Consider the following 14,102-nt stretch of genomic DNA (forward strand, 5'->3'; position numbering starts at 1 on the left):
GTCACCGAGGCCCTGTGCACCAGGAGAGGGGTCTTCATTGTCTTCTCTCTGAGCAGAGAGAAATAGAAAGAGCGGGCACGTGACTTTGCCAGGATAGCATGCTTCCCAATGGTGCAGGGAGCCATTGACTGCATACACATGATTCTGCGGGTGCCAAATCTCAATGGAGAGAGGTACCGGAACGGTAAAGGATTCCACACTGTAAGAATCTTAAACATGGGCTCTCAGTTCCCTCTAAGGTCCAGGCCCCGTACTCTAGGTATCAATGACACGAAAGAAACTTTGGATACATTTTACACTTTATGTGGAAAACCTTTATTAACTCGCAATAGCATATGCTTACAACACCAGTTGCTTAGTTAGACCCGTGTGCAGGAGCTCATTCCCGGTTGGTCAGTCTGCTGAACGAATTCTTCCGCACGACTTCTCGCGACTGACCAAGTCACGCTTCCCTGGCTGCAGCAACAATGTCCTTGTGGACTGTGGCTTTAGACCCCTTTCTGACCCTGGTCCCTTGACATCGAAGGTAATACCTCGAATCGGGTCAATCAATTGGGTTTCAGTGCCTTATCAATCCCACCATGGCTATGCAAGACTACCTGCATGTGGTAATTTTCTTCTCTCAGCATTCATCCAGTAATGGATGTGATATCTGCATCTAGATAAGGCAGGAAGGATTTACATATAATCTCGAGAAGCTCTGGACCTAGAAGGCCAAGTTTTGTACTGCACAATCTCAGCATGGGCGCTGCAGTCTGGTCAGGCTGCTTGACAGGTTACATCAAGGGCACTAGCGAAGTGGCAGTGGTAGGAGGACAAAGGTTGCAACCTTTGGATAACTGAAAGGAAAAAGGCACAAGGGTAAGGTTGTGTTGGGGTGGAAGTAAAAGTGAGTGTCCTGCAATCTGTTTGGCTGCTGTGACTGTCGTGATTGACTAGCTGGCACTGTGTTTCAGCTTCAGATATAGAATAAATAGAGAGGTCTGGGTGCAGCTTGCAAACGGAATGCAGATTGTAAGCGGAGTGTAGAGATATGAATTTGGTGAGTGGGGATTTTTAAGTCAATATCTTTCTAAAAATCTGGCCTGCAGTTAGCATTTAACTGGTATTTACTTTCTGAATAAAGTAAAGTAAGTTAGTAAAATAAAGTAAGTTTCGTCCAGCCTTAGGCAAGTATTAACAAGCTCTACTGCAGAGTAGCTGATTAGTTAAGTAGCTAACCAGTCCAATCTGGTTGCTGCAGTTTTAGCTTCAGATATAGAATAAATACAGAGGTCTGGGTGCAGCTGGCAAATGGAGTGCAGATTATAAGCAAAGTATGGAAATACGAGTTTTGTGAGTGGGGAGTTCGGTGAAGGAGGGAGGAGGTGCTCCTTTTTTCTACTTTTTAACCCTCCAGCATTTGGTTCTTACTTTGGCGCAGTGGAAGGAGCCACTTGGTGAGTAACTGGTAAGCTATTCTCCTTATAATAAATAGTCTGTAAAATTAAGGTATGGCAGGGCAGCTCAGCTGAGTGGAATGTACAGCCTGTGGCATGTGGGAAGTCATGGACGCATCATGTATCCTAGACAAACACATCTGCAGAAAGTGTCACCGGCTGCACAAGCTTGAGCTCCGGGTTTCAGAACTTGAGCAGTGGCTGGAGTCACTATAGTGCATCCGCGAGGCAGAGAACGACGTGGATGGCACGTTTAGGGAGGTGGTCGCACCGCAGGTTAAGAGTATGCAGGCAGATAGTTGACCATCGGCAGTCTAAGAGAACCAGGCAGGTAGCGTAGGATTCCCCTGAGACGATCTCGCTCGCTAATTGGTTTTCTATTTTGGATACTGGTGAGGTCAATGGTTCCTCAGAGGATTGCAGTCAGAGCCAGGTTTGTGGCGCCACAGGTGGCTCAGCTGCACAGGAGGGGAGAACAAAGAGTGGAAGAGAAATAATAATAGGGGATTTGTTATTTAGAGGAACAGACAGGCATTTCTGCGGCGGTAGACGTGACTTCAGGATGGTGTGTTGCCTCCCTGGTGCCAGAGTCAAGGAAGTCATGGAGTGGCTACGGGACATTCTTCTGGGGGAGGGTGAACAGCCAGAGGTCGTGGTCCACATTGGCATCAACAACAAAGGTAGGAAGGGGGATGAGGTCCTGAAAGCAGATTTTAGGGAGCTAGGCAGGAGATGGCATAGCAAGCCATTCAGTTCAAGGGCAATTATGGATGGGCAATAAATGCTAGCCTAGCCAGTGATGCCCACATCTCATGAACAAATACAAAAAAGGAAGATTAAAAAGCAGGACCTCAAAAACAGTAATCTCAGGTTGCTCCCAGTCCCAAGTGCTAGTTAGCATAGGAATAGGAGAATTGAACAATTGAACACAAGGCTGGAAACTGGTGTCGGAGAGAGTGCATCAGATTTCTGAGGCATTGGGACCAGTTCTGGGGTAGGTCAGATCTGTACAAGATGGATGGGTTGCATCTTAGCAAGATTGGGACCAGTTTCCTTGCAGGGAGATATGCTACTGCTGTTGGGAAGTTTAAACTAGATTGGCAGGGGGGTGGGAACCTGAGAGGGAGGTCAGATTGGATGGAAGCAAAACTGGTAACTTGTCAGGGATGTGGGAACCAGTAGGAAATGTCAGTGAGGAATACCAAAGTGCACAGAATACTGAGAGAGATAGATAGCACTAGAGTAGGGAATAGTAAGTTATTAGGTGGGGTCAGAGTAAGGGAGAAAGTAATAAATCAGGGTCAATGTACATGTATGTGAATGCTCTGAGTATGGTTCTTAAGATTGGTGAGTAACAGGCGCAGATTGCCATGTGGAAATACGATGTTGTGGTTATAACTGAGACCTGGCTCAAAGAAGAGCAGGACTGGGTGTTAAATGTTCCTGGATACAAGGTGTTCAGGATAGATAGGAAAGGGAAAAAAGGGGAGAGGTGGCAATATTGATTAAGGAGGGCATTGCAGTGCTGGAGAAAAAGGATGTCTCAGAGGAGTCGAGGACAGAATCAATTTGGCTAGAGCTAAGGAACAAAAAAGGTGCGATTACATTACTTGGTGTTGTCTATATGCCACCAACTAGTGGGAAGGATGTGAAGGAACAAATTTGCAAGGAGCTCACAGAGAGGTGCAAAAATTATTGGGTAGTTATAATGGGGGACTTTAATTATCCAAACATAGACTGGGATAGTAGTAGTGTAAAGGGCAGTGAGGGGCAAGAGTTCCTAGAGTGTATTCAGGAAAATTTTCTATAGCAATATGTTTCTAGTCCAACGAGAAAGGAGGCACTGCTAGACCTACTTCTTGGGAATGAGGTGGGCCAAGTGGATCATTTAGGCGACAGTGATCATTGTATCATAAGGTTTAGGCTGACTATGCAAATGGGCAAGGAACAATCCAGAGTAAGAATAATTAACTTGGGTAAATCCAATTCAATGGGGTGAGACTGGAACTGGGGCGAATAAAATTGGAGTCAAAAGTTGGCAGGAAAAACGGTAGCTGAACAATGGGCTACCTTCAAAGAAGAGATAGTTTGGGCACAGTCGAGGTATGTTCCCTGGAAGGGGAAAGGTAGGGCAAACAAATCTAGAGCTCCCTAGATAACAAAAGAGGTAGAAATTAAGATAAAGAAGAAAAAATATGCTTACGATAGATGCCAGGTAGAAAATATGTTGAGAACCAGGCTGAATATAGAATGTCCAGAGGGGAAGTGAAAAAGCAAATAAGAGAAGCAAAGAGAGAGCAAGAAAAGAGACTGGCAGCTAACATTAAAGGGAATCCCAAAGTTTCCTGTAGACATATAAATAGTAAAAGGGTGGTAAAAGGAGGAGCGGGGCCAATTAGGGACCATAAAGACGATTTACACATGGAGACAGAGGGCATAACTGAGGTATTAAACGAATACTTTGCATCTGTCTTTACCAAGGAAGAAGATGCAACCCGGGCAATGGTAAAAGAGAAGGTAATTCAGACACTAGAATTGTTTAAAATTGATAAAGAGGACAGTCACTCTCACCTCACCTCTTGGGTTCAGCTCTTTTGTCCATGTTTGAACCAAGGCTGTAATGAGGTCAGGAGCTGAGTGGCCCTGGCGAAACCCAAACTGAGCATCACTGAGCAGGTTATTGCTAAGCAAGTGCCGCTTGATGGCACTGTTGATGATACCTTCCATCACTTTACTGATGATTGAGAGTAGGCTGATGGGGCGGTAATTGGCCAGGTTGGACTTGTCCTGCTTTTTGTGTACAGGACATACCTGGGCAATTTTCCACATTGCAGGGTAGATGCCAGTGTTGTAGCTGTACTGGAACAGCTTGGCTAGGGGCGCAGCAAGTTCTGGAGCACAGGTCTTCAGTACTATTGCCGGAATATTGTCAGGGCCCATAGCTTTTGCAGTATCCAGTGCCTTCAGTCGTTTCTTGATATCACGTGGAGTGAATCGAATTGGCTGAAGTCTGGCATCTGGGGATGCTGGGGACTAATCAGTGATGCTGGGGACTTCAGGAGGAGGCCGAGATGGATCATCTACTCGGCACTTCTGGCTGAAGATTGTTGCAAATGCTTCAGCCTTATCTTTCGCACTCATGTGCTGGGCTCCCCCATCATTGAGGATGGGGATATTTGTGGAGCCACCTCCTCCAGTTAGTTGTTTAATTGTCACCACCATTCACGGCTGGATGTGGCAGGACTGCAGAGCTTAGATCTGATCCGTTGGTTATGGGATCGCTTAGCTCTGTCTATCGCATGCTGCTTACACAGTTTGGCACGCAGATAGTCCTGTGTTGTAGTTTCACCAGGTTGACACCTCATTTTGAGGTATGCCTGGTGCTGCTCCTGGCATGCCCTCCTGCACTCTTCATTGAAGCAGGGTTGGTCTCCTGGCTTGATGGTAATGGTAGAGTGGGGGATATGCCGGGCCATGAGGTTACAGATTGTGTTTGAGTACAATTCTGCTGCTGCTGATGGCCCACAGCGCCTCATGGATGCCCAGTTTTGCATTGCTAGATCTGTTCGAAATCTATCCCATTTAGCACGGTGCTAGTGCCACACAACACGACGGACGGTATGCTCAATGTGAAGGCGGGACTTCATCTCCACAAGGACTGTGCAGTGGTCACTCCTACCAATACTGTCATGGACAGAAGCATCTGCAGCAGGCAGATTGGTGAGGACGAGGTCAAGTATGTTTTCACTCGTGTTGGTTCCCCCACCACCTGCCGCAGACCCAGTCTAGCAGCTATGTCCTTTAGGACTCGGCCAGCTCGGTCAGTAGTGGTGCTACCGAGCCACTCTTGGTGATGGACATTGAAGTCCCCCACCCAGAGTACATTTTGTGCCCTTGCCACCCTCAGTGCTTCCTCCAAGTGGTGTTCAACATGGTGGAGTACTGAGTCATCAGCTGAGGGAGGGCAGTAGGTGGTAATCAGTAGGAGGTTACCTTGCCCATGTTTGACCTGATGCCATGAGACGTCATGGGGTCCGGAGTCGATGTTGTGGACTCCCAGGGAAAATCCCTCCCTACTGTATACCACTGTCCCGCCACCTCTGGTGGGTCTGTCCTGCCGGTGGACAGGACATACCCGGGGATGATGATGGCAGTGTCTGGGACATTGTCTGTAAGGTATGATTCCGTGAGTATGACTATGTCAGGCTGTTGCTTGACTAGTCTGTGGGACATCTCTCCCAACTTTGGCACAAGCCCCCAGATGTTAGTGAGGAGGACTTTGCAGGGTCGACAGGGCTGGGTTTGCCGTTGCCGTTTATGGTGCCTAGGTCGATGCCAGGTGGTCCGTCCGGTTTCATTCCTTTTTAATGACTTCGTAGCGGTTGGGTACAACTGAGTCGCTTGCTAGGCCATTTCAGAGGGCATGTGGGTCTGGAGTCACATGTAGGCCAGACCAGGTAAGAACAGCAGATTTCCTTCCCTAGAGGACATTAGTGAACCAGATGGGTTTTTACAACAATCGACAATGGTTTCATGGCCATCATTAGACTAGCTTTTAATTCCAGATTAATTGAATTCAAATTCCACCTTCTGCTGTGGTGGGATTCGAACCCATGTCCCCAGAGAAATACCCTGGGTCTCTGGGTTACTAGTCCAGTGATAATACCACTACGCCACCGCCTACCCATGTGACAAAATCCAGGCTTGGGCTGATAAGTAGCAAGTAACATTCACATCACACAAGTGCCAGGCAATGACCATCTCCAACAAGAGAGAATCTAACCATCTCCCCTTGACATTCAACAGCATTACCATCGCTGAATCCCCCACTATCAACATCCTAGGGGCTACCATTGATCAGAAACTGAGCTGGAGTAGCCATATAAATACCGTGGCTACAAGAGCAGGTGAGAGGCTAGGAATCCTGAGGCGAGTAACTCACCTCCTGACTCCCCAAAGCCTGTCCACCATCTACAAGGCACAAGTCAGGAGTGTGATGGAATACTCTCCACTTGCCTGGATGGGTGCAGTTCCAACAACACTCAAGAAGCTCGACACCACCCAGGACAAAGCAGCCTGCTTGATTGGCACCCCATCTACAAACATTCACTCCCTCCACCATTGACGCACAGTGGCAGCAGTGTGTACCATCTACAAGATGCACTGCAGCAATGCACCAAGGCTCCTTAGACAGCACCTTCCAAACCCGTAACCTCTACCAACTAGAAGGACAAGGGCAGCAAATACATGGGAACACCACCACCTGCAAGTTCCCCTCCAAGTCACACACCATCCTGACTTGGAACTCTTTCACCGTTCCTTCACTGCCGCTGGGTCAAAATCCTGGAACTCCCTTCCTATCGGCACTGTGGGTATACCTACCTCAAATGGACTGCGGCGGTTCATGAAGGCAGCTCACCACCACCTTCTCAAGAGCAACTAGGGATGGGCAATAAATGCTGGCCTGGCCAGCGTCGCCCACATCCCATGAATGAATAAAAAAAAATATTTGATTGGCTGTCTGTACGTAAAGTGGATAAAGCACCAGGACTGGATGAGATGCATCCAAGGATACTGAGGGAAGTGAGGGTGGAAATTGCAGAGGCACTGGCCATAATTTTTCAGTCTTTGTTCGACTCGGGGTAATGCCAGAGGACTGGAGAATTGCAAACATTACACCTTGTTCAAAAAAGGATGTAAAGATAAGCCCGGCAACTACAGGTCGGTCAGTTTATCTTCGATGGTGAGGAAACTTCTGGAAAGAATAATCCGGGACACAATTAATAGTCACATGGACAAATTTGGGTTAATTGAAGAGATCCAGCATGGATTTTGTAATATCACGTTTAACTAACTTGCTGGAGTTTTTTGAAGAGGTAACAGAGAGGGTTGACGAGGGCAATGCAGTTGATGTGGTGTACATAGATTTTGAAAAGGCATTTGATACAGTGCCACACAACAAACTTGTGAGCAAAGTTATAGCTCATGGAATAAAAGGGACAGTAGCAACATGGATACGGAATTGGCTGAGTGACCGGAAACAAAGAGTAGTGGTTAATGGATGTTTTTGGGCTGGAGGAAGGTTTGAAGTGGAGTTCCCCAGGGGTCAGTGTTGGGACCCTTGCTTTTCCTGATATATATTAATAACCTAGACCTTGGTGTATAGGGCACAATTTCAAAGTTTGCAGATGAATTGAAACTTGGAAGCATTATAAACTGTGAAGAAAATAGTGTAAAACTCCAAAAGGACATCGACAAGTTGGTGGAATGGGCGGATGGGTAGCAGATGAAGTTCAATGCAGAGAAATCTGAAGTGATTCATTTTGTTCGGAAGAACATGGAGAGACAATATAAAATAAAGGGTATAATTCTAAAGTGGATGCAGGAGCAGAGGGACCTGGGTGAATATGAACAAAGAACAGTACAGCACAGGAACAGGCCATTCGGCCCTCCAAGCCTGCGCCGATCTTGATGCCTGCCTAAACTAACACTTTCTGCACTTCCGGGGCTCATATCCCTCTATTCCCTTCCTATTCATGTATTTGTCAAGACGTCTCTTCAACGTCACTATCGTATCGGCTTCCACCACCTCCCCTGGCAGCAATGTCCAGGCACTCACCACCCTCTGTGTAAAAAACTTGCCTTGCACATCCCCTCTAAACTTTGCCCCTCACATCTTAAACCTATGTCCCCTAGTAACTGACTCTTCCACCCTGGGAAAAAGCTTCTGACTATCCACTCTGTCCATGCCCCTCATAACTTTATAAAACTCTATCATGTCGCCCCTCCACCTCCATCGTTCCAGTGAAAACAATCTGAGTTTTTCCAACCTCTCCTCATAGCTAATGCCCTCCAGACCGGGCAACATCCTGGTAAACCTCCTCTGTACCCTCTCCAAAGCCTCCACGTCCTTCTGGTAGTGTGGCGACCAGAATTGCACGCAATATTCTAAGTGTGGCCTAACTAAGGTTCTGTACAGCTGCAACATGACTTGCCAATTTTTATACTCTATGCCCCGACCGATGAAGGCAAGCATGCCGTATGCCTTCTTGACTACCTTATCCACCTGCGTTGCCAGGAATGTAGCAGGACAGGTTGAGAGAGCAGTTAATAAAGCATACAGTGTCCTGGGCTTTATTATTAGGGGCATAGAGTACAAGAGCCGTTGAACTTGTATAAGAAACTAGTTCGGCCTCAGCTCTGGAGTATTGCATCCAGTTCTGGGTGCCGCACTTTAGGAAAGATGTGAGGGTATTGGAGAGAGTACAGAAAAGATTCTCGAGAATGGTTCCAGGGATGAGGAACTTCAATTATGAAGATAGATTGGAGAAGTTAAGACTGTTTTCCCTGAAGAGAAGGCTGAGAGGTGATTTGATAGAGGTATTCAAAATCATGAGGGGTCTGGACAGAGTAGATAGAGAGAAACTGTTCCCACTTATAGAGAGATACAGCACTGAAACAGGCCCTTTGGCCCACCGAGTCTGTGCTGACCAACAACCACCCATTTATACTAATCCTACATTAATCCCATATTCCCTACCACATCCCCACCATTCTCCTACCACCTACCTACACTAAGGGCAATTTATAATGGCCAATTTACCTATCAACCTGCAAGTCTTTGGCTGTGGGAGGAAACCAGAGCACCCGGCAGAAACCCACGTGGTCACAGGGAGAACTTGCAAACTCCACACATGCAGTACCCAGAACCAAACCCAGGTCGGTGGAGCTGTGAGGCTGCAGTGCTAACCACTACATCACTGTGCCGCCCCATAAAAGGATCAAGAATGAGAGGGCACAGATTTAAAGTAATTGGTAAAAGAAGCAAAAGTGACATGAGGAAAACTTTTTCACGCAGCGATTGTTAAAGTCTGGAATGCGCTGCCTGAGAGTGTGTGGAGGCGGGTTCAATTGAAGCATTCAAAAGGGGATTACACAGTTATATGAAAAGGCAGAAAATGCAGGGTTACAGGGAGAAGGCAGGGGAATGGAACTGAGTGAAATACTCTTTCGGAGAGCTGGTGCAGACACAATGGGCTGAATGGCCTCCCGCTGCACTGTACCAATTTTGTGATTCACCTGTGAGATGTGGGTGTGAAGCCTGCAGCAGTGCTATGTGTGTGAGGGTGTAGAGAAGCATACGAATGTTAGGTACGAGTCTTGATTGGTAGAGATTGTTGGTAAATAAGTGAAGGGGTGAGGTGATTTGAGCAGTGGCTGAGGCTACTGGCACAGTCGGTAGGATATGGCATTGAAATATACATTCATTAACCCTAACCACTCATGTGAGGTCATTGAACTTCTTTCAGCACTGCGTGTAGGTCCTCAGGGCTTGACTCCTGGCATTGATTGACAAGGCTATCTGCTCAAACTGCCTTTTGAGCCTGTGTCTGGAGAGTCTTCTGGCCCCCTGGAGATACAGGACATCTCCTCCCCAGTGACCTCCAGTGCAACGCCTGAAAACCTTGAAGGCCTCTCTCTCCCATATTGTGCCATTCTTCACTGTTTCCCAAGTCAGATTCACTTCCTGTCCAACTGTCAACATCTGCTTCAGCCATAATGCGCCTCCCCTTTAAGAGATGCAAGCTAGCTTTAAACAGTGCAGGCTCGCTTTAACTAGTGCATACAATTTTGGGCCTCTTGCTGATGCATGCAGAAATCATTCAAATGAGCAGGCAGTACAAAGTTGGCATGCTGCCTGCATTGCTATCAACGGGGATAGGTTCATCGTGAATTGCGATCTTCGCACCCATTTTCGAGGGCCATCCAATTTATCCCCCAACTACTCTAACTTTGTACTTTCATATTCAATGAACAAAATAGAATGACCTCAAAGGTAAAGCGTCTAATAGACAAAGTGCTCACACAAATTCACTATAAGAGTGTCAATTGGCCAATAAATGCTGGACTTGCCAACAATGCCCACATCTTGTGATTTATTTTTTAAATGCACTGTACCTTTCCAAGTCAGGATGGTTTTTGACTTGGAGAGAAACTTGCAGGTGGTGGTGTTCCCATGCATCTGCTGCACTTGTTCTTCTATGTGGTAGAGATTGTAGGTTTGGAAGGTGCTGTTGAAGGAGCCTTGGTGAACTGCTGTAGTGCATCTTGTAGATGGTACACACTGCAGCCATGCTGTACCGATGGTGGAGGGAGTGAATGTTTAAGGTAGTGGATGGGGTGCCAATCAAGCAGGCTGTTTTGTCTGGTATGGTACCAAGCCTCTCGAGTGTTGTTAGAGCTGCAATCATCCAGGCAAGCGGAGAGTATTCCATCACACTCCCCTAGCGGATTGTGGAAAGGCTTTGAGAAGTGAGGAAATGAGTTACACGCCGCAGAATTCTCAAGCTCTGACCTGCTCTTGTAGCTACAATATTTATGTGGCTTGTTCCGTTAATCCTCCGGTCAATGGTGACCCTCTGGGTGATGCTGGTGGGAGATTCAGCGATGGTAATGCTGTTGAACATCAAGGGGAAATGGTTAGATTCTCTCTTTTTGGAGATGGTTATTGCCTGGCACTTGTGTGGCATGAATATTACTTGCCACTTATTGTGGAAGTGAGCAGAAAGGCATGGCACTATGCTTAATGGGAAATATAGCCAAGTTAGGAATAGTAGCTTTGCTGAGCTTTGATTTGAAGTGGCAGACACCACAATGAAATAGTTAAAAGTAAAGGCAGAGCGTGTGAGACTGTAAAGACTAGCCGACACTGGTAATTGCAAGGACATCTGTTCTTTATGGCCTGATTGTGTGATTCCCTGTGGTTTGGAACAAATGGACTCCTGTGAATCAAATGATGTCCATCCCTGTGTGAGTGATAAGGAGTGCTAGGCCCCTCATCTTCGTGAGCTGCCACTACTTGTAGCTGCAGACTGCACGAAACACTCAGGAATGTACACCTAATAGAGATAGCAGGATGCGCCGCAATTACTTGTCACAAGGTAGAGACAGAACTCATGATCCATGTAGGGAGTGAGACCAGAATGGTTATTGATGATTCCTATGCTTTTGCTAATTAGCTTGCTTGTCCGCTTTGTTTTATCTTGCTGGTACAAAACAATATTTTATTAGTAACAAGTATGTATTGAGAATGGAGTGTATTGTAACCTCAGTAACAGATGTACTGCATGTCACCACGTGGGTGAAGTCGAATTGTACCGTACTGATTGGTTAAACAAGGAGGTGTAGCATGAATCTTAATGTATAAACAGTAGTACCTTTATCACAAACTTCACTTACTCTGGTGGACCAGACAGACTCTGGGGTGGAGTCAGTGTCGTTGCATTAGAGTAAGTCAGCCGGCTAAATGCGCAAATAAAGTAATTGATTTTACCTACACATCCGACTCGGTATATTTACTGAACCAGACTGAAGGCAAAAAGAACTCAGATTTACATTTTGGTGTCAGAAGTGGGATCTCAACAGACGACCGCCGATCATCAGCGAAATCAGAATCAGACTAGTCTTGGACGGAGAGAGAGGAAATGGGCCCCCGATGTGAGTAGTTGATATATGACCATGTCGGTTTTCCTCTGTCCCGTAGTCCGATAAAAGTTTGATCACTCGCTGATGGTCAGGTAAGATTGTCTGCTCGAGATCAACGATCAGTCTGGCGGATTAGAAAGACAAGGGTCAGTCGATGTAGGTACGACTGAGGTCGTTTTAGAATGACTGAGTTTAAAATTTACATTTATTTTTTTGGGGCGGCGACCCTGTGATTTAAGTTTATTTTTTTGGGGCGGCAACCCTGTGATTTAAGTTTATTTTTTTGGGGCGGCAACCCTGAGGTAAAAGTTATTTTTTGGGGAACTGAGGTTTTATTTTTAAGGTTCAAATAAGATAAATTGTGAGTAACTGTTTAGATAATACAAGTGATCCATCCTGTCCATTACCAGTACTGTGTGATAAATATTCGGATAAAGGGAAAGACTTCAGACAATTATCGGCAGCCTTAAATAAGAAATTAGGAGACCAATGGCCCTTAGGGGGGACAAAAGATTTGGAAGTGACTAAAAAAAAAACCCAAGAAAAAAAATCTGGAAATAAAATAAAGGCAATAGGGCCAAAGAATTAATTGGATTATGGAGACAATATTGTCAGGAGAAAAAAAATAGAATCCTCCTATCTATTGGCAAGAAAACGCCCTTAAATTAGGAATACCGATTAGTGAAGGGGGAAACCAAAAGACTCTAAAAATTCTGTTGATCGCAACATTAACTGCGCCTGTTCGTCTCCTTGTGTGTGGTTCATCTTTTGTTTGTGTCTATTTGTTTTCTTGTGTCTTGTTCGTTTTCTTTTGTTTTAATGGTGCTTGATTCATAGAAAAGAACTAGGGTTTGAGAAAGTAGAAGGAAGAATGGGCTTGATGGCTTGTAAAGAAGAAGGGTTGCCCCCGGGGACAAGTAAACCATGTCCTCTGGAGAAAGGCGACCCACGTCCGTTTGCCCACTCGAGAAAGACGCAGAAGCGCCACGGTAAAATATGTGTTTTTAAAGATAGGTATGTTTTAGAGTAAAAGCAAGTTGCTGTGTCTTTGATTTGAATGTGAGAATGTTGGAAGCTTCCGCGATGGAATTGAATGTCTGGGATGTACAGCTTGTGTTCTGTAAAACTGACTGTCGTTAACTCTTTGTTGTCTGGCCTTAATGATGAGAGAATGAGTCTGTTACTTTTTTTATTTTTACAAGTGTATATTTTGTGGGAACCTTGAGTCATGTTTTGGTTGTGAATTAGTTGAACCTGTGTGTGTTCCTTGACATTGGGACAGGGAATTTTGAAAGAGATTTGGTATTTTGAATTCATAACCCATTACAGAAATCAAGTTTCGAAGTTGTTTGGAATTGAATGTGTGTAAAGTGATTGTTGAGTGTGTTCATTTCGATTTAGTGTTGTGCACCCAGGAATGGGATATAAAATTGAATTATATTTTAAGTTAAAATTTTATTTTGATTTTAAAAGCTGGTTTTGCAACTGTGAAAAGGCAAGGAACAATTTTGTAAGAGATAAGCTTCAGCCTTGAAGGTCTGAAGATGTTTGGCAGAAATCCAATTTGAAGTTTACCACTCCTGCTTTAATTGGAGTTCCAGTTTAAAATCTGTTCTAATTTTTTTGGAGTTTAAATTAAAGACATGTTTTACTGACTGTTTTAAGTAGCAAATGTCAGGAATTGGATATTGGTTTAAGGGAGAGAAGGATAAACAAAGGAGATATAGGAAAGATTCTGTCTGTTTAAAGTTTGTTTAAGAAGCTGGTGTTAAATATTTTGTGTTAAGAATGTTAAATAACTTTTTCTTTAGTTTTTGGTTTTATTACAGTCATTTGAAAAGGCACCTGAAGAAAGAACAAGAAAAATGACGTAATTTACCTATCTTTTAAAATAAGCACGTGCTATTCTGTTCTGTGTGTAGTTAATAAATAGTATAAGTTAATAAGTCTGAATTGAATTAATACTATTAAGGTTAATTGACCTGTTAAGTTGAAGAACTGGAAATTTCATTTGTTGCCACAATGAACTTTCAAGTTTATTATGTCATGTTTTGGAGGAGTCTTCAGTTCTGGACAGAGGACTCACTCATATAACATTGGCAGTTTTGATTTTTAAATATTGATTGCAGTGAATTGGAATTTGGAGTCATCTTTGTTAAAAAAAAAAATAATCCTTGG

General features: G+C 44.9%; 1 long non-coding RNA gene across 1 annotated transcript in view; it reads right to left on the reverse strand.

The window, feature by feature from the left end:
- Window positions 1-317: 317 nt before the first annotated feature.
- LOC137373050 (uncharacterized) overlaps window positions 318-14,102 on the reverse strand; it is a 43,911-nt gene continuing 30,126 nt past the window's right edge. Inside the window, exons 4-5 of the long non-coding RNA XR_010975575.1 lie at window positions 10,795-10,895; window positions 318-658 (exon numbers count right to left, since the gene is read on the reverse strand). This is a non-coding gene — a long non-coding RNA (uncharacterized lncRNA). The remainder of the gene's footprint in view (window positions 659-10,794; window positions 10,896-14,102) is intronic.

The sequence above is a fragment of the Heterodontus francisci genome, chromosome 1 (assembly GCF_036365525.1).
Source record: "Heterodontus francisci isolate sHetFra1 chromosome 1, sHetFra1.hap1, whole genome shotgun sequence".
Classification (NCBI taxonomy): Eukaryota; Metazoa; Chordata; class Chondrichthyes; order Heterodontiformes; family Heterodontidae; genus Heterodontus; species Heterodontus francisci.